The sequence below is a fragment of the Pseudophryne corroboree genome, unplaced genomic scaffold (genome assembly GCF_028390025.1).
Source record: "Pseudophryne corroboree isolate aPseCor3 unplaced genomic scaffold, aPseCor3.hap2 scaffold_1274, whole genome shotgun sequence".
Classification (NCBI taxonomy): domain Eukaryota; kingdom Metazoa; phylum Chordata; class Amphibia; order Anura; family Myobatrachidae; genus Pseudophryne; species Pseudophryne corroboree.
Window position 1 is genome coordinate 1 of NW_026967899.1, and position 18,706 is coordinate 18,706.

At 35.8% G+C, this 18,706-nt stretch overlaps 9 non-coding genes across 9 annotated transcripts; all 9 read right to left on the minus strand.

Moving 5' to 3' along the window:
- Positions 1-709: 709 nt before the first annotated feature.
- Positions 710-802, minus strand: TRNAI-UAU (transfer RNA isoleucine (anticodon UAU)). Its single transcript is given in 2 exon segments — positions 710-745; positions 765-802. It is a non-coding gene; the product is annotated as a tRNA-Ile (tRNA).
- An 818-nt stretch (positions 803-1,620) lies between these two features.
- On the minus strand, positions 1,621-1,713 carry TRNAI-AAU (transfer RNA isoleucine (anticodon AAU)). Its single transcript is given in 2 exon segments — positions 1,621-1,656; positions 1,676-1,713. It is a non-coding gene; the product is annotated as a tRNA-Ile (tRNA).
- Positions 1,714-4,322: 2,609 nt separating this feature from the next.
- Positions 4,323-4,415, minus strand: TRNAI-UAU (transfer RNA isoleucine (anticodon UAU)). Its single transcript is given in 2 exon segments — positions 4,323-4,358; positions 4,378-4,415. It is a non-coding gene; the product is annotated as a tRNA-Ile (tRNA).
- Positions 4,416-5,236: 821 nt separating this feature from the next.
- On the minus strand, positions 5,237-5,329 carry TRNAI-AAU (transfer RNA isoleucine (anticodon AAU)). Its single transcript is given in 2 exon segments — positions 5,237-5,272; positions 5,292-5,329. It is a non-coding gene; the product is annotated as a tRNA-Ile (tRNA).
- An 805-nt stretch (positions 5,330-6,134) lies between these two features.
- Positions 6,135-6,227, minus strand: TRNAI-AAU (transfer RNA isoleucine (anticodon AAU)). Its single transcript is given in 2 exon segments — positions 6,135-6,170; positions 6,190-6,227. It is a non-coding gene; the product is annotated as a tRNA-Ile (tRNA).
- An 808-nt stretch (positions 6,228-7,035) lies between these two features.
- Positions 7,036-7,128, minus strand: TRNAI-UAU (transfer RNA isoleucine (anticodon UAU)). The gene is given in 2 exon segments: positions 7,036-7,071; positions 7,091-7,128. It is a non-coding gene; the product is annotated as a tRNA-Ile (tRNA).
- A 1,707-nt stretch (positions 7,129-8,835) lies between these two features.
- TRNAI-UAU (transfer RNA isoleucine (anticodon UAU)) lies at positions 8,836-8,928 on the minus strand. The gene is given in 2 exon segments: positions 8,836-8,871; positions 8,891-8,928. It is a non-coding gene; the product is annotated as a tRNA-Ile (tRNA).
- An 812-nt stretch (positions 8,929-9,740) lies between these two features.
- TRNAI-UAU (transfer RNA isoleucine (anticodon UAU)) lies at positions 9,741-9,833 on the minus strand. Its single transcript is given in 2 exon segments — positions 9,741-9,776; positions 9,796-9,833. It is a non-coding gene; the product is annotated as a tRNA-Ile (tRNA).
- Positions 9,834-12,483: 2,650 nt separating this feature from the next.
- On the minus strand, positions 12,484-12,576 carry TRNAI-UAU (transfer RNA isoleucine (anticodon UAU)). The gene is given in 2 exon segments: positions 12,484-12,519; positions 12,539-12,576. It is a non-coding gene; the product is annotated as a tRNA-Ile (tRNA).
- Positions 12,577-18,706: the final 6,130 nt, after the last annotated feature.

Sequence of the window (18,706 nt, forward strand, 5' to 3'; positions counted from 1 at the left end):
GAATGATGAGCAACAAAGGAACATGCATGCCAGATGGCACTTGAATAGGCTGTCCACGGTGATAGAAAAGGTTTAAAAAACAACAACAACAATGTTATCATAATTAATGTCATATTTTAGCTTGTGTGGTCATTTTTTACAAGCTAAACCCTGCAAGACTGTTTTACAGTTGAAGCAAGGATAAAATATCAACTCTAGTGATGAGACACTTGCTGTAATGACTTCCACCCCATATGGGACTTGGAACCCCTGGCTTAGGAGGGCAGTGACTTATTCATTATGCCAGTGGTGCTTACTGATGTTCTTATTTAAGACTGTTAGGTTTTTAATAGTCAATTATTTATTTTTGAGGAAAAAGTGAAGCTGTTTACTGTGTTCTTTGCATTACCAAGTCCAGCAAGAAATGTGCTGGTACTATCCAGAGCTGTCAGTATGGATTATCATGCTATATTGCAGAAAATGAATTTGATGCAACTGCTTTACCAACAGTATGTTAATCTTTTCCATTGCTGTTTTGTTGGCTGACTGAAGGAAGATATGCAGTGCATTTGAACCAAAGCAGATGTGTGCTGACAACTTAAATGCACAATCATGTTTGAGTTTTTTCTTTCTTTCTTCCATCCTTTGTAATATCATATTAAATATTAAGGTAGCAGTTTATAATCAATGACTAATGACATAAGAAAAGGAAAAAAACAGTGTACAAAGATGCTCCAGGTGAGGCTTGAACTCACAACCTCGGCATTGCTCAACAGATACTGTCTTATAAGTACTGCGCGCTGACCAATTGCGCCACTGGAGCACTTTGCAGCATTAATTGGTTATGCTAGATGTGGATTTTATTCAATACAATCAGTACAGTCATAAGAATTGAAAAAGAAAATCATTTTTGGTGATGAATGATGAGCAACAAAGGAACATGCATGCCAGATGGCACTTGAATAAGCTGTCCACGGTGATAGAAAAGGTTTAAAAAACAACAACAACAACAACAATGTTATCATAATTAATGTCATATTTTAGCTTCTGTGGTCATTTTTTTACAAGCTAAACACTGCAAGACTGTTTTACAGTTGAAGCAAGGATAAAATATCAACTCTAGTGATGAGACACTTGCTGTAATGACTTCCAACTCAGACAGGACTTAAACCCACAACCACTGGCTTAGGAGAACAGTGCCTTATCCATTATGCCAGTGCTGCTTACTGATGTCTTTATTTAAGACTGATAGGTTTTTAATAGTCAATTATTTATTTTTGAAAAAAAGTGAAGCTGTTTACTGTGTTCTTTGCATTACCAAGTCCAGCATGAAATGTGCTGGTACTATCCAGAGCTGTCAGTATGGATTATCATGCTATATTGCAGAAAATCAATTTGATGCAACTGCTTTACCAACAGTATGTTAATCTTTTCCATTGCTGTTTCGTTAGCTGACTGAAGGAAGATATGCAGTGCATTTGAACCAAAGCAGATGTGTGCTGACAACTTAAATGCACAATCATGTTTGTGTTTTTTCTTTCTTTCTTCCATCCTTTGTAATATCATATTAAATATTAAGGTAGCAGTTTATAATCAATGACTAATGACATAAGAAAAGGAAAAAAAAACAGTATACAAAGATGCTCCAGGTGAGGCTTGAACTCACAACCTCAGCATTGCTCAACAGATATTGTCTTATTAGTACTGCGCGCTGACCAATTGCGCCACTGGAGCACTTTGCAGCATTGATTGGTTATGCTAGATGTGGATTTTATTCAATACAATCAGTACAGTCATAAGAATTGAAAAAGAAAATCATTTTTGGTGATGAATGATGAGCAACAAAGGAACATGCATGCCAGATGGCACTTGAATAAGCTGTCCACGGTGATAGAAAAGGTTTAAAAAACAACAACAACAATGTTATCATAATTAATGTCATATTTTAGCTTGTGTGGTCATTTTTTACAAGCTAAACCCTGCAAGACTGTTTTACAGTTGAAGCAAGGATAAAATATCAACTCTAGTGATGAGACACTTGCTGTAATGACTTCGACCCCATATGGGACTTGGAACCCCTTGCTTAGGAGAACAGTGCCTTATCCATTATGCCAGTGGTGCTTACTGATGTCCTTATTTAAGACTGATAGGTTTTTAATAGTCAATTGTTTATTTTTGAAAAAAAGTGAAGCTGTTTACTGTGTTCTTTGCATTACCAAGTCCAGCAAGAAATGTGCTGGTACTATCCAGAGCTGTCAGTATGGATTATCATGCTATATTGCAGAAAATCAATTTGATGTAACTGCTTTACCAACAGTATGTTAATCTTTTCCATTGCTGTTTTGTTGGCTGACTGAAGGAAGATATGCAGTGCATTTGAACCAAAGCAGATGTGTGCTGACAACTTAAATGCACAATCATGGTTGTGTTTTTTCTTTCTTTCTTCTATCCTTTGTAATATCATATTAAATATTAAGGTAGCAATTTATAATCAATGACTAATGACATAAGAAAAGGAAACAAAAAGTATACAAAGATGCTCCAGGTGAGGCTTGAACTCACGACCTCGGCATTGCTCAACAGATACTGTCTTAAAAGTACTGTGCGCTGACCAATTGCGCCACTGGAGCACTTTTCAGCATTAATTGGTTATGCTAGATGTGGATTTTATTCAATACAATCAGTACAGTCATAAGAATTGAAAAAGAAAATCATTTTTGGTGATGAATGATGAGCAACAAAGGAACATGCATGCCAGATGGCACTTGAATAAGCTGTCCACGGTGATAGAAAAGGTTTAAACAACAACAACAACAACAACAACAATGTTATCATAATTAATGTCATATTTTAGCTTCTGTGGTCATTTTTTACAAGCTAAACACTGCAAGACTGTTTTACAGTTGAAGCAAGGATAAAATATCAACTCTAGTGATGAGACACTTGCTGTAATGACTTCCACCCCATATGGGACTTGGAACCCCTGGCTTAGGAGGGCAGTGACTTATCCATTATGCCAGTGGTGCTTACTGATGTCCTTATTTAAGACTGATAGGTATTTAATAGTCAATTATTTATTTTTGAAAAAAAGTGAAGCTGTTTACTGTATTCTTTACATTACCAAGTCCAGCAAGAAATGTGCTGGTACTATCCAGAGCTGTCAGTATGGATTATCATGCTATATTGCAGAAAATCAATTTGATGCAACTGCTTTACCAACAGTATGTTAATCTTTTCCATTGCTGTTTTGTTGGCTGACTAAAGGTAGATATGCAGTGCATTTGAACCAAAGCAGATGTGTGCTGACAACTTAAATGCACAATCATGTTTGTGTTTTTCTTTCTTTCTTCCATCCTTTGTAATATCATATTAAATATTAAGGTAGCAGTTTATAATCAATGACTAATGACATAAGAAAAGGAAAAAAAACAGTATACAAAGATGCTCCAGGTGAGGCTTGAACTCACAACTTCGGCATTGCTCAACATATACTGTCTTATAAGTATAGCGCGCTGACCAATTGCGCCACTGGAGCACTTTGCAGCATTAATTGGTTATGCTAGATGTGGATTTTTTTCAATACAATCAGTACAGTCATAAGAATTGAAAAAGAAAATCATTTTTGGTGATGAATGATGAGCAACAAAGGAACATGCATGCCAGATGGCACTTGAATAAGCTGTCCACGGTGATAGAAAAGGTTTAAAAAACAACAACAACAACGATGTTATCATAATTAATGTCATATTTTAGCTTCTGTGGTCATTTTTTACAAGCTAAACACTGCAAGACTGTTTTACAGTTGAAGCAAGGATAAAATATCAACTCTAGTGATGAGACACTTGCTGTAATGACTTCCACCCCATATGGGACTTGGAACCCCTGGCTTAGGAGGGCAGTGACTTATCCATTATGCCAGTGGTGCTTACTGATGTTCTTATTTAAGACTGTTAGGTTTTTAATAGTCAATTATTTATTTTTGAGGAAAAAGTGAAGCTGTTTACTGTGTTCTTTGCATTACCAAGTCCAGCAAGAAATGTGCTGGTACTATCCAGAGCTGTCAGTATGGATTATCATGCTATATTGCAGAAAATCAATTTGATGCAACTGCTTTACCAACAGTATGTTAATCTTTTCCATTGCTGTTTTGTTGGCTGACTGAAGGAAGATATGCAGTGCATTTGAACCAAAGCAGATGTGTGCTGACAACTTAAATGCACAATCATGTTTGAGTTTTTTCTTTCTTTCTTCCATCCTTTGTAATATCATATTAAATATTAAGGTAGCAGTTTATAATCAATGACTAATGACATAAGAAAAGGAAAAAAAACAGTGTACAAAGATGCTCCAGGTGAGGCTTGAACTCACAACCTCGGCATTGCTCAACAGATACTGTCTTATAAGTACTGCGCGCTGACCAATTGCGCCACTGGAGCACTTTGCAGCATTAATTGGTTATGCTAGATGTGGATTTTATTCAATACAATCAGTACAGTCATAAGAATTGAAAAAGAAAATCATTTTTGGTGATGAATGATGAGCAACAAAGGAACATGCATGCCAGATGGCACTTGAATAAGCTGTCCACGGTGATAGAAAAGGTTTAAAAAACAACAACAACAACAACAACAATGTTATCATAATTAATGTCATATTTTAGCTTCTGTGGTCATTTTTTACAAGCTAAACACTGCAAGACTGTTTTACAGTTAAAGCAAGGATAAAATATCAACTCTAGTGATGAGACACTTGCTGTAATGACTTCCAACTCAGACGGGACTTAAACCCACAACCACTGGCTTAGGAGAACAGTGCCTTATCCATTATGCCAGTGGTGCTTACTGATGTCTTTGTTTAAGACTGATAGGTTTTTAATAGTCAATTATTTATTTTTGAAAAAAAGTGAAGCTGTTTACCGTGTTCTTTGCATTACCAAGTCCAGCAAGAAATGTGCTGGTACTATCCAGAGCAGTCAGTATGGATTATCATGCTATATTGCAGAAAATCAATTTGATGCAACTGCTTTACCAACAGTATGTTAATCTTTTCCATTGCTGTTTTGTTGGCTGACTGAAGGAAGATATGCAGTGCATTTGAACCAAAGCAGATGTGTGCTGACAACTTAAATGCACAATCATGTTTGTGTTTTTTCTTTCTTTCTTCCATCCTTTGTAATATCATATTAAATATTAAGGTAGCAGTTTATAATCAATGACTAATGACATAAGAAAAGGAAAAAAAAAACAGTATACAAAGATGCTCCAGGTGAGGCTTGAACTCACAACCTCGGCATTGCTCAACAGATACTGTCTTATTAGTACTGCACGCTGACCAATTGCGCCACTGGAGCACTTTGCAGCATTAATTGGTTATGCTAGATGTGGATTTTATTCAATACAATCAGTACAGTAATAAGAATTGAAAAAGAAAATCATTTTTGGTGATGAATGATGAGCAACAAAGGAACATGCATGCCAGATGGCACTTGAATAAGCTGTCCACGGTGATAGAAAAGGTTTAAAAAACAACAACAACAATGTTATCATAATTAATGTCATATTTTAGCTTCTGTGGTCATTTTTTACAAGCTAAACCCTGCAAGACTGTTTTACAGTTGAAGCCAGGATAAAATATCAACTCTAGTGATGAGACACTTGCTGTAATGACTTCCACCCCATATGGGACTTGGAACCCCTGGCTTAGGAGGGCAGTGACTTATCCATTATGCCAGTGGTGCTTACTGATGTCTTTATTTAAGACTGATAGGTTTTTAATAGTCAATTATTTATTTTTGAAAAAAAGTGAAGCTGTTTACCGTGTTCTTTGCATTACCAAGTCCAGCAAGAAATGTGCTGGTACTATCCAGAGCTGTCAGTATGGATTATCATGCTATATTGCAGAAAATCAATTTGATGCAACTGCTTTACCAACAGTATGTTAATCTTTTCCATTGCTGTTTTGTTGGCTGACTGAAGGAAGATATGCAGTGCATTTGAACCAAAGCAGATGTGTGCTGACAACTTAAATGCACAATCATGTTTGTGTTTTTTCTTTCTTTCTTCCATCCTTTGTAATATCATATTAAATATTAAGGTAGCTGTTTATAATCAATGACTAATGACATAAGAAAAGGAAAAAAAAACAGTATACAAAGATGCTCCAGGTGAGGCTTGAACTCACAACCTCGGCATTGCTCAACAAACACTGTCTTATTAGTACTGCACGCTGACCAATTGCGCCACTGGAGCACTTTGCAGCATTAATTGGTTATGCTAGATGTGGATTTTATTCAATACAATCAGTACAGTAATAAGAATTGAAAAAGAAAATCATGTTTGGTGATGAATGATGAGCAACAAAGGAACATGCATGCCAGATGGCACTTGAATAAGCTGTCCACGGTGATAGAAAAGGTTTAAAAAACAACAACAACAACAATGTTATCATAATTAATGTCATATTTTAGCTTCTGTGGTCATTTTTTACAAGCTAAACCCTGCAAGACTGTTTTACAGTTGAAGCAAGGATAAAATATCAACTCTAGTGATGAGACACTTGCTGTAATGACTTCCACCCCATATGGGACTTGGAACCCCTGGCTTAGGAGGGCAGTGACTTATCCATTATGCCAGTGGTGCTTACTGATGTTCTTATTTAAGACTGTTAGGTTTTTAATAGTCAATTATTTATTTTTGAGGAAAAAGTGAAGCTGTTTACTGTGTTCTTTGCATTACCAAGTCCAGCAAGAAATGTGCTGGTACTATCCAGAGCTGTCAGTATGGATTATCATGCTATATTGCAGAAAATCAATTTGATGCAACTGCTTTACCAACAGTATGTTAATCTTTTCCATTGCTGTTTTGTTGGCTGACTGAAGGAAGATATGCAGTGCATTTGAACCAAAGCAGATGTGTGCTGACAACTTAAATGCACAATCATGTTTGAGTTTTTTCTTTCTTTCTTCCATCCTTTGTAATATCATATTAAATATTAAGGTAGCAGTTTATAATCAATGACTAATGACATAAGAAAAGGAAAAAAAACAGTGTACAAAGATGCTCCAGGTGAGGCTTGAACTCACAACCTCGGCATTGCTCAACAGATACTGTCTTATAAGTACTGCGCGCTGACCAATTGCGCCACTGGAGCACTTTGCAGCATTATTTGGTTATGCTAGATGTGGATTTTATTCAATACAATCAGTACAGTCATAAGAATTGAAAAAGAAAATCATTTTTGGTGATGAATGATGAGCAACAAAGGAACATGCATGCCAGATGGCACTTGAATAAGCTGTCCACGGTGATAGAAAAGGTTTAAAAAACAACAACAACAACAATGTTATCATAATTAATGTCATATTTTAGCTTCTGTGGTCACTTTTTTACAAGCTAAACCCTGCAAGACTGTTTTACAGTTGAAGCAAGGATAAAATATCAACTCTAGTGATGAGACACTTGCTGTAATGACTTCCACCCCATATGGGACTTGGAACCCCTGGCTTAGGAGAACAGTGCCTTATCCATTATGCCAGTGGTGCTTACTGATGTCCTTATTTAAGACTGATAGGTTTTTAATAGTCAATTGTTTATTTTTGAAAAAAAGTGAAGCTGTTTACTGTGTTCTTTGCATTACCAAGTCCAGCAAGAAATGTGCTGGTACTATCCAGAGCTGTCAGTATGGATTATCATGCTATATTGCAGAAAATCAATTTGATGTAACTGCTTTACCAACAGTATGTTAATCTTTTCCATTGCTGTTTTGTTGGCTGACTGAAGGAAGATATGCAGTGCATTTGAACCAAAGCAGATGTGTGCTGACAACTTAAATGCACAATCATGGTTGTGTTTTTTCTTTCTTTCTTCCATCCTTTGTAATATCATATTAAATATTAAGGTAGCAATTTATAATCAATGACTAATGACATAAGAAAAGGAAACAAAAAGTATACAAAGATGCTCGAGGTGAGGCTTGAACTCACAACCTCGGCATTGCTCAACAGATACTGTCTTAAAAGTACTGTGCGCTGACCAATTGCGCCACTGGAGCACTTTTCAGCATTAATTGGTTATGCTAGATGTGGATTTTATTCAATACAATCAGTACAGTCATAAGAATTGAAAAAGAAAATCATTTTTGGTGATGAATGATGAGCAACAAAGGAACATGCATGCCAGATGGCACTTGAATAAGCTGTCCACGGTGATAGAAAAGGTTTAAACAACAACAACAACAACAATGTTATCATAATTAATGTCATATTTTAGCTTCTGTGGTCATTTTTTACAAGCTAAACACTGCAAGACTGTTTTACAGTTGAAGCAAGGATAAAATATCAACTCTAGTGATGAGACACTTGCTGTAATGACTTCCACCCCATATGGGACTTGGAACCCCTGGCTTAGGAGGGCAGTGACTTATCCATTATGCCAGTGGTGCTTACTGATGTCCTTATTTAAGACTGATAGGTATTTAATAGTCAATTATTTATTTTTGAAAAAAAGTGAAGCTGTTTACTGTATTCTTTACATTACCAAGTCCAGCAAGAAATGTGCTGGTACTATCCAGAGCTGTCAGTATGGATTATCATGCTATATTGCAGAAAATCAATTTGATGCAACTGCTTTACCAACAGTATGTTAATCTTTTCCATTGCTGTTTTGTTGGCTGACTAAAGGTAGATATGCAGTGCATTTGAACCAAAGCAGATGTGTGCTGACAACTTAAATGCACAATCATGTTTGTGTTTTTCTTTCTTTCTTCCATCCTTTGTAATATCATATTAAATATTAAGGTAGCAGTTTATAATCAATGACTAATGACACAAGAAAAGGAAAAAAAAACAGTATACAAAGATGCTCCAGGTGAGGCTTGAACTCACAACCTCGGCATTGCTCAACATATACTGTCTTATAAGTACTGCGCGCTGACCAATTGCGCCACTGGAGCACTTTGCAGCATTAATTGGTTATGCTAGATGTGGATTTTTTTCAATACAATCAGTACAGTCATAAGAATTGAAAAAGAAAATCATTTTTGGTGATGAATGATGAGCAACAAAGGAACATGCATGTCAGATGGCACTTGAATAAGCTGTCCACGGTGATAGAAAAGGTTTAAAAAACAACAACAACAATGTTATCATAATTAATGTCATATTTTAGCTTCTGTGGTCATTTTTTACAAGCTAAACACTGCAAGACTGTTTTACAGTTGAAGCAAGGATAAAATATCAACTCTAGTGATGAGACACTTGCTGTAATGACTTCCAACTCAGACGGGACTTAAACCCACAACCACTGGCTAAGGAGAACAGTGCCTTATCCATTATGCCAGTGGTGCTTACTGATGTCCTTATTTAAGAATGTTAGGTTTTTAATAGTCAATTATTTATTTTTTGAAAAAAAAGTGAAGCTGTTTACTGTGTTCTTTGCATTACCAAGTCTAGCAAGAAATTTGCTGGTACTATCCAGAGCTCTCAGTATGGATTATCATGCTATATTGCAGAAAATCAATTTGATGTAACTGCTTTACCAACAGTATGTTAATCTTTTCCATTGCTGTTTTGTTGGCTGACTGAAGGAAGATATGCAGTGCATTTGAACCAAAGCATATGTGTGCTGACAACTTAAATGCACAATCATGTTTGTGTGCTTTCTTTCTTTCTTCCATCCTTTGTAATATCATATTAAAAATTAAGGTAGCAGTTTATAATCAATGACTAATGACATAAGAAAAGTAAAAAAAACAGTATACAAAGATGCTCCAGGTGAGGTTTGAACTCACAACCTCAGCATTGCTCAACAGAAACTGTCTTATAAGTACTGCGCGCTGACCAATTGCGCCACTGGAGCAATTTGCAGCATTAATTGGTTATGCTAGATGTGGATTTTATTCAATACAATCAGTACAATCATAAGAATTGAAAAAGAAAATCATTTTTGGTGATGAATGATGAGCAACAAAGGAACATGCATGCTAGATGGCACTTGAATAAGCTGTCCACGGTGATAGAAAAGGTTTAAAAAACAACAACAACAATGTTATCATAATTAATGTCATATTTTAGCTTCTGTGGTCATTTTTTACAAGCTAAACACTGCAAGACTGTTTTACAGTTGAAGCAAAGATAAAATATCAACTCTAGTGATGAGACACTTGCTGTAATGACTTCCAACTCAGACGGGACTTAAACCCACAACCACTGGCTTAGGAGAACAGTGCCTTATCCATTATGCACATGGTGCTTACTGATGTCCTTATTTAAGACTGATAGGTTTTTAATAGTCAATTATTTATTTTTGAAAAAAAGTGAATCTGTTTACTGTGTTCTTTGCATTACCAAGTCCAGCAAGAAATGTGCTGGTACTATCCAGAGCTGTCAGTATGGATTATCATGCTATATTGCAGAAAATCAATTTGATGCAACTGCTTTACCAACAGTATGTTAATCTTTTCCATTGCTGTTTTGTTGGCTGACTGAAGGAAGATATGCAGTGCATTTGAACCAAAGCAGATGTGTGCTGACAACTTAAATGCACAATCATGTTTGTGTTTTTTCTTTCTTTCTTTCTTCCATCCTTTGTAATATCATATTAAATATTAAGGTAGCAGTTTATAATCAATGACTAATGACATAAGAAAAGGAAAAAAAACAGTATACAAAGCTGCTCCAGGTGAGGCTTGAACACACAACCTCAGCATTGCTCAACAGATACTGTCTTATAAGTACCACGCACTTACCAATTGCGCCACTGGAGCACTTTGCAGCATTGATTGATTATGCTAGATGTGGATTTTATTCAATACAATCAGTACAGTCATAAGAATTAAAAAGAAAATCATTTTTGGTGATGAATGATGAGCAACAAAGGAACATGCATGCCAGATGGCACTTGAATAAGCTGTCCATGGTGATAGAAAAGGTTTAAAAAACAACAACAACAATGTTATCATAATTAATGCCATATTTTAGCTTCTGTGGTCAATTTTTACAAGCTAAACACTGCAAGACTGTTTTACAGTTGAAGCAAGGATAAAATATCAACTCTAGTGATGAGACACTTGCTGTAATGACTTCCAACTCAGACGGGACTTAAACCCACAACCACTGGCTTAGGAGAACAGTGCCTTATCCATTATGCGAGTGGTGCTTACTGATGTCCTTATTTAAGAATGTTAGGTTTTTAATAGTCAATTATTTATTTTTTGAAAAAAAAGTGAAGCTGTTTACTGTGTTCTTTGCATTACCAAGTCTATCAAGAAATGTGCTGGTACTATCCAGAGCTCTCAGTATGGATTATCATGCTATATTGCAGAAAATCAATTTGATGCAACTGCTTTACCAACAGTATGTTAATCTTTTCCATTGCTGTATTGTTGGCTGACTGAAGGAAGATATGCAGTGCATTTGAACCAAAGCAGATGTGTGCTGACAACTTAAATGCACTATCATGTTTGTGTGCTTTCTTTCTTTCTTCCATCCTTTGTAATATCATATTAAATATTAAGGTAGCAGTTTATAATCAATGACTAATGACATAAGAAAAGGAAAAAAAAAACAGTATACAAAGCTGCTCCGGGTGAGGCTTGAACTCACAACCTCGGCATTGCTCAACAGATACTGTCTTATAAGTACTGCGCGCTGACCAATTGCGCCACTGGAGCAATTTGCAGCATTGATTGGTTATGCTAGATGTGGATTTTATTCAATACAATCAGTACAATCTTAAGAATTGAAAAAGAAAATAATTTTTGGTGATGAATGATGAGCAACAAAGGAACATGCATGCCAGATGGCACTTGAATAAGCTGTCCACGGTGATAGAAAAGGTTTAAAAAACAACAACAACAACAACAATGTTATCATAATTAATGTCATATTTTAGCTTCTGTGGTCATTTTTTACAAGCTAAACACTGCAAGACTGTTTTACAGTTGAAGCAAGGATAAAATATCAACTCTAGTGATGAGACACTTGCTGTAATGACTTCCAACTCAGACGGGACTTAAAGCCACAACCACTGGCTTAGGAGAACAGTGCCTTATCCATTATGCACATGGTGCTTACTGATGTCCTTATTTAAGACTGATAGGTTTTTAATAGTCAATTATTTATTTTTGAAAAAAAGTGAAGCTGTTTACTGTGTTCTTTGCATTACCAAGTCCAGCAGGAAATGTGCTGGTACTATCCAGAGCTGTCAGTATGGATTATAATGCTATATTGCAGAAAATCAATTTGATGCAACTGCTTTACCAACAGTATGTTAATCTTTTCCATTGCTGTTTTGTTGGCTGACTCAAGGAAGATATGCAGTGCATTTGAACCAAAGCAGATGTGTGCTGACAACTTAAATGCACAATCATGTTTGTGTTTTTTCTTTCTTTCTTTCTTTCTTTCTTTCTTTCTTCCATCCTTTGTAATATCATATTAAATATTAAGGTAGCAGTTTATAATCAATGACTAATGACATAAGAAAAGGAAAAAAAAACAGTATACAAAGCTGCTCCGGGTGAGGCTTGAACTCACAACCTCGGCATTGCTCAACAGATACTGTCTTATAAGTACCGCGCGCTGACCAATTGCGCCACTGGAGCACTTTGCAGCATTAATTGGTTATGCTAGATGTGGAGTTTATTCAATACAATCAGTACAGTCATAAGAATTGAAAAAGAAAATAATTTTTGGTGATGAATGATGAGCAACAAAGGAACATGCATGCCAGATGGCACTTGAATAAGCTGTCCACGGTGATAGAAAAGGTTTAAAAAACAACAACAACAATGTTATCATAATTAATGTCATATTTTAGCTTCTGTTGTCATTTTTTAAAAGCTAAACACTGCAAGACTGTTTTAGAGTTGAAGCAAGGATAAAATATCAACTCTAGTGATGAGACACTTGCTGTAATGACTTCCAACTCAGACGGCACTTAAACCCACAACCACTGGCTTAGGAGAACAGTGCCTTATCCATTATGCCAGTGGTGCTTACTGATGTCCTTATTTAAGACTGTTAGGTTTTTAATAGTCAATTATTTATTTATTTTTTAAAAGTGAAGCTGTTTACTGTGTTCTTTGCATTACCAAGTCTAGCAAGAAATGTGCTGGTACTATCCAGAGCTCTCAGTATTGATTATCATGCTATATTGCAGAAAATCAATTTGATGCAACTGCTTTACCAACAGTATGTTAATCTTTTCCATTGCTGTTTTGTTGGCTAACTGAAGGAAGATTTGCAGTGCATTTGAACCAAAGCAGATGTGTGCTGACAACTTAAATGCACAATCATGTTTGTGTGCTTTCTTTCTTTCTTCCATCCTTTGTAATATCATATTAAATATTAAGGTAGCAGTTTATAATCAATGACTAATGACATAAGAAAAGGAAAAAAAAAGTATACAAAGATGCTCCAAGTGAGGCTTGAACTCTCAACCTTGGCATTGCTTAACAGATACTGTCTTATAAGTACCGCGCGCTGACCAAAGCGCCACTGGAGCACTTTGCAGCATCAGTTGGTTATGCTAGATGTGGATTTTATTCAATATAATCAGTACAGTCATAAGAATTGAAAAAGAAAATCATTTTTGGTGATGAATGATGAGCAACAAAGGAACATGCATGCCAGATGGCACTTGAATAAGCTGTCCACGATGATAAAAAAGGTTTAAAAAACAACAACAACAATGTTATCATAATTAATATCATATTTTAGCTTCTGTGGTCATTTTTTACAAGCTAAACACTGCAAGACTGTTTTACAGTTAAAGCAAGGATAAAATATTAACTCTAGTGATGAGACACTTGCTGTAGTTACTTCCACCCCATATGGGACTTGGACCCCCTGGCTCAGGAGGGCAGTGACTTATCCATTATGCCAGTGGTGCTTACTGATGTTCTTATTTAAGACTGTTAGGTTTTTAATAGTCAATTATTTATTTTTGAGGGAAAAGTGAAGCTGTTTACTGTGTTCTTTGCATTACCAAGTCCAGCAAGAAATGTGCTGGTACTATCCAGAGCTGTCAGTATGGATTATCATGCTCTATTGCAGAAAATCAATTTGATGCAACTGCTTTACCAACAGTATGTTAATCTTTTCCATTGCTGTTTTGTTGGCTGACTGAAGGAAGATATGCAGTGCATTTGAACCAAAGCAGATGTGTGCTGACAACTTAAATGCACAATCATGTTTGTGTTTTTTCTTTCTTTCTTCCATCCTTTGTAATATCATATTAAATATTAAGGTAGCAGTTTATAATCAATGACTAATGACATAAGAAAAGGAAAAAAACAGTATACAAAGCTGCGCCAGGTGAGGCTTGAACACACAACCTCGGCGTTGCTCAACAGATACTGTCTTATAAGTACCACGCACTTACCAATTGCGCCACTGGAGCACTTTGCAGCATTTATTGGTTATGCTAGATGTGGATTTTATTCAATACAATCAGTACAGTCATAAGAATTGAAAAAGAAAATCATTTTTGGTGATGAATGATGAGCAACAAAGGAACATGCATGCCAGATGGCACTTGAATAAGCTGTCCACGGTGATAGAAAAGGTTTAAAAAACAACAACAACAATGTTATCATAATTAATGTCATATTTTAGCTTCTGTGGTCATTTTTTTACAAGCTAAACACTGCAAGACTGTTTTACAGTTGAAGCAAGGATAAAATATCAACTCTAGTGATGAGACACTTGCTGTAATGACTTCCAACTCAGACGGGACTTAAACCCACAACCACTGGCTTAGGAGAACAGTGCCTTATCCATTATGCCAGTGGTGCTTACTGATGTCCTTATTTAAGAATGTTAGGTTTTTAATAGTCAATTATTTATTTTTTGAAAAAAAAGTGAAGCTGCTTACTGTGTTCTTTGCATTACCAAGTCTATCAAGAAATGTGCTGGTACTATCCAGAGCTCTCAGTATGGATTATCATGCTATATTGCAGAAAATCAATTTGATGCAACTGCTTTACCAACAGTATGTTAATCTTTTCCATTGCTGTTTTGTTGGCTGACTGAAGGAAGATATGCAGTGCATTTGAACCAAAGCAGATGTGTGCTGACAACTTAAATGCACAATCATGTTTGTGTGCTTTCTTTCTTTCTTCTATCCTTTGTAATATCATATTAAATATTAAGGTAGCAGTTTATAATCAATGACTAATGACATAAGAAAAGGAAAAAAAACAGTATACAAAGATGCTCCGGGTGAGGTTTAAACTCACAAACTCGGCATTGCTCAACAGAAACTGTCTTATAAGTACTGCGCGCTGACCAATTGCGCCACTGGAGCAATTTGCAGCATTAATTGGTTATGCTAGATGTGGATTTTATTCAATACAATCAGTACAATCATAAGAATTGAAAAAGAAAATAATTTTTGGTGATGAATGATGAGCAACAAAGGAACATGCATGCCAGATGGCACTTGAATAAGCTGTCCACGGTGATAGAAAAGGTTTAAAAAACAACAACAACAACAATGTTATCATAATTAATGTCATATTTTAGCTTCTGTGGTCATTTTTTACAAGCTAAACACTGCAAGACTGTTTTACAGTTGAAGCAAGGATAAAATATCAACTCTAGTGATGAGACACTTGCTGTAATGACTTCCAACTCAGACGGGACTTAAAGCCACAACCACTGGCTTAGGAGAACAGTGCCTTATCCATTATGCACATGGTGCTTACTGATGTCCTTATTTAAGACTGATAGGTTTTTAATAGTCAATTATTTATTTTTGAAAAAAAGTGAAGCTGTTTACTGTGTTCTTTGCATTACCAAGTCCAGCAAGAAATGTGCTGGTACTATCCAGAGCTGTCAGTATTTATTATAATGCTATATTGCAGAAAATAAATTTGATGCAACTGCTTTACCAACAGTATGTTAATCTTTTCCATTGCTGTTTTGTTGGCTGACTGAAGGAAGATATGCAGTGCATTTGAACCAAAGCAGATGTGTGCTGACAACTTAAATGCACAATCATGTTTGTGTTTTTCTTTCTTTCTTTCTTTCTTTCTTTCTTTCTTTCTTTCTTTCTTTCTTTCTTTCTTTCTTTCTTTCTTTCTTTCTTTCTTCCATCCTTTGTAATATCATATTAAATATTAAGGTAGCAGTTTATAATCAATGACTAATGACATAAGAAAAGGAAAAAAAAACAGTATACGAGGCTGCTCCGGGTGAGGCTTGAACTCACAACCTCAGCATTGCTCAACAGATACTGTCTTATAAGTACCGCGCGCTGACCAATTGCGCCACTGGAGCACTTTGCAGCATTAATTGGTTATGCTAGATGTGGATTTTATTCAATACAATCAGTACAGTCATAAGAATTGAAAAAGAAAATAATTTTTGGTGATGAATGATGAGCAACAAAGGAACATGCATGCCAGATGGCACTTGAATAAGCTGTCCACGGTGATAGAAAAGGTTTAAAAAACAACAACAACAATGTTATCATAATTTATGTCATATTTTAGCTTCTGTTGTCATTTTTTAAAAGCTAAACACTGCAAGACTGTTTTAGAGTTGAAGCAAGGATAAAATATCAACTCTAGTGATGAGACACTTGCTGTAATGACTTCCAACTCAGACGGTACTTAAACCCACAACCACAGGCTTAGTAGAACAGTGCCTTATCCATTATGCCAGTGGTGCTTACTGATGTCCTTATTTAAGACTGTTAGGTTTTTAATAGTCAATTATTTATTTATTTTTTAAAAGTGAAGCTGTTTACTGTGTTCTTTGCATTACCAAGTCTAGCAAGAAATGTGCTGGTACTATCCAGAGCTCTCAGTATGGATTATAATGCTATATTGCAGAAAATCAATTTGATGCAACTGCTTTACCAACAGTATGTTAATCTTTTCCATTGCTGTTTTGTTGGCTAACTGAAGGAAGATATGCAGTGCATTTGAACCAAAGCAGATGTGTGCTGACAACTTAAATGCACAATCATGTTTGTGTGCTTTCTTTCTTTCTTCCATCCTTTGTAATATCATATTAAATATTAAGGTAGCAGTTTATAATCAATGACTAATGACATAAGAAAAGGAAAAAAAACATTGTACAAAGATGCTCCAAGTGAGGCTTGAACTCTCAACCTTGGCATTGCTTAACAGATACTGTCTTATAAGTACCGCGCGCTGACCAAAGCGCCACTGGAGCACTTTGCAGCATCAGTTGGTTATGCTAGATGTGGATTTTATTCAATATAATCAGTACAGTCATAAGAATTGAAAAAGAAAATCATTTTTGGTGATGAATGATGAGCAACAAAGGAACATGCATGCCAGATGGCACTTGAATAAGCTGTCCACGATGATAAAAAAGGTTTAAAAAACAACAACAACAATGTTATCATAATTAATATCATATTTTAGCTTCTGTGGTCATTTTTTACAAGCTAAACACTGCAAGACTGTTTTACAGTTGAAGCAAGGATAAAATATCAACTCTAGTGATGAGACACTTGCTGTAATTACTTCCACCCCATATGGGACTTGGACCCCCTGGCTCAGGAGGGCAGTAACTTATCCATTATGCCAGTGGTGCTTACTGATGTTCTTATTTAAGACTGTTAGGTTTTTAATAGTCAATTATTTATTTTTGAGGGAAAAGTGAAGCTGTTTACTGTGTTCTTTGCATTACCAAGTCCAGCAAGAAATGTGCTGGTACTATCCAGAGCTGTCAGTATGGATTATCATGCTCTATTGCAGAAAATCAATTTGATGCAACTGCTTTACCAACAGTATGTTAATCTTTTCCATTGCTGTTTTGTTGGCTGACTGAAGGAAGATATGCAGTGCATTTGTACCAAAGCAGATGTGTGCTGACAACTTAAATGCACAATCATGTTTGTGTTTTTTCTTTCTTTCTTCCATCCTTTGTAATATCATATTAAATATTAAGGTAGCAGTTTATAATCAATGACTAATGACATAAGAAAAGGAAAAAAACAGTATACAAAGCTGCTCCAGGTGAGGCTTGAACACACAACCTCGGCATTGCTCAACAGATACTGTCTTATAAGTACCGCGCGCTGACCAATTGCGCCACTGGAGCACTTTGCAGCATTAATTGGTTATGCTAGATGTGGATTTTATTCAATACAATCAGTACAGTCATAAGAATTGAAAAAGAAAATAATTTTTGGTGATGAATGATGAGCAACAAAGGAACATGCATGCCAGATGGCACTTGAATAAGCTGTCCACGGTGATAGAAAAGGTTTAAAAACAACAACAACAATGTTATCATAATTAATGTCATATTTTAGCTTCTGTTGTCATTTTTTAAAAGCTAAACACTGCAAGACTGTTTTAGAGTTGAAGCAAGGATAAAATATCAACTCTAGTGATGAGACACTTGCTGTAATGACTTCCAACTCAGACGGTACTTAAACCCACAACCACTGGCTTAGGAGAACAGTGCCTTATCCATTATGCCAGTGGTGCTTACTGATGTCCTTATTTAAGACTGTTAGGTTTTTAATAGTCAATTATTTATTTATTTTTTAAAAGTGAAGCTGTTTACTGTGTTCTTTGCATTACCAAGTCTAGCAAGAAATGTGCTGGTACTATCCAGAGCTCTCAGTATGGATTATCATGCTATATTGCAGAAAATCAATTTGATGCAACTGCTTTACCAACAGTATGTTAATCTTTTCCATTGCTGTTTTGTTGGCTGACTAAAGGTAGATATGCAGTGCATTTG